The following is a 1839-nucleotide window of genomic DNA, read 5'->3' as shown; positions in this document are numbered from 1 at the left end:
CACTGTGCCCGGCCTTCTTTCTTTCATTCAGACAGGGTCTCGCTCTGCCACCCTGGCTGGGTGCAGTGGTGCGATCATAGCTCACTGCAGCCTGGGACTCCTGGGCTCAAGAGGTTCTCCCACCTCAGTCTCCCTAGTAGCTGGGACTCCAGGTGTATGACCACACCCAGCCTTTTTTCTTTTTCTTTTTTAACTTTTTGTAGAGACAGGGTCTCATTATATTGTCCAGGCTGGTCTCCAACTCCTGGGATCAAGTGGCCCTCCCTGCTTGACTTCCCATAGTGCTAGAATTACAGGTGGGTGCCACCACACCCGGCTAATTAAAAAAAAGACTGTCGAGTTGAGGGGTTCCGCTATGTTGCCGAGGCTGGTCTCGAACTCCTGGGCTCAATCGACTACCCACTTCGGCCTCCCAGAGTGCAGGGATTACAGGCGAGAGCTACTGTGCCTGGCCCCTCTGCTTTCTGACATGATGGGAAACGTTCAGAGGGGCCAGCTGTGGTCTGTAGAACGGGTTCCCAGGATGAGCAAGACTCGGAGTGCCTGCTGAGCCCTGAGCTCCGCAAAGAGGGACAATGTTCTGGGTTATACGGATCTCACCATCTGTGCACATGAATCAGGTAACCTCACTGGAGATCTGTACTAGGGCCTGTCCAAGAAGAAATAAACCCAGAACCTCGGGCTCTATGAACAAACAGCCCTGGTAGCACCTGCGGCTCGGCCTCTATGCAGTAGCCACACCAGACCAGGTCCTGAGAGGACGGGTCCATCTCCTTCACAGCGGAGCCCGCCTCCTCCACCTGCCGGGCCCACAGGGGGCTGGATAAGGACACGGTTGTAGCTGCCAATTTGTATTCACTCCTTGTCCACGGTGCTGCCCCACCGCCCCCCCGCCCCCGCCCCGGCCGACACAGATTTCCAGTCTGGACAGCTACGACGCCCCACTCGGTTTTCCGGTCACATCCCAGGAGCCCTAAATACATCCAGATAAGGATGAACTAATTCCCGTGCCTCAACCCCCAGAGGTAAGCTGTACCCTTAGTCTACTTCTCGGGGGAGAGAAGTGCCTCCCTCATCTGGCAGCGGGGTCCAGGCCTGGGTGGGCTGTAAGGTTTCTAAAGAGCCTTTGAGTTCCCTCCATCCGGCAGCAGGGCCTCTGTTCTCAGGACCTGGCGGAGTGGGATTTGCCGAAAGCCAGGGAGGTTGGAAGCCAGCGGGGGCTGGGTGGCCTTGGAAGGAGCTGAGCATGTTCACGCTGGGAGCATCCCAGGCCCTGAGCCACCCACCCTGCAGAGAGCCCACCATGCTTCTCCTTGGCGGGGCCTCCTGGGTGGAGCTCCAGGGGAAGCCATATCTGGCACCCGATCTTCCAGGGCCGTATCACTAGCCTTGTGCCCAGTGGCTGAAGACTCGGATACTGGGCTCGCCAGGGGTGGGGAGGCCACTATTGTTTTGAACACGTGGCCTCAGGCCACAGTTCAGGACTTCCTCCCTTGTGACTCAAAGGACCATAGGCATTAGCCAGTGTCTCTGAGGTCCTTAGGGGTTTCTCCCTCTGGGCCTAGACCACTCACAGCATCTCCCCCAGGATCATGTTTGAAGGGGGCAGAAAATCACATCATGCACCCCCCACACTGGCTGCTCCCGGCACCGTGAAGGGTGGGTGGGGCACCGCATGGAGCAGCCGGGGCTGCGGGCTTGGGCATGGAGGAGGGAGGGGGCTGTGGACAGGGATGGGGGCCTCCAATGCTCCAGTGATTATAGGAAGGGTGTGGGAGGGACTGATGGATTTCTTTTTTCTTTTTTTTTCTTTTTTTTTTTAGTAGAGATGGGGTTTTG

This window comes from Mandrillus leucophaeus, unplaced genomic scaffold (genome assembly GCF_000951045.1).
Source record: "Mandrillus leucophaeus isolate KB7577 unplaced genomic scaffold, Mleu.le_1.0 Scaffold48, whole genome shotgun sequence".
NCBI classification, from domain to species: domain Eukaryota; kingdom Metazoa; phylum Chordata; class Mammalia; order Primates; family Cercopithecidae; genus Mandrillus; species Mandrillus leucophaeus.
Note: the sequence above shows the minus strand (reverse complement) of the source record.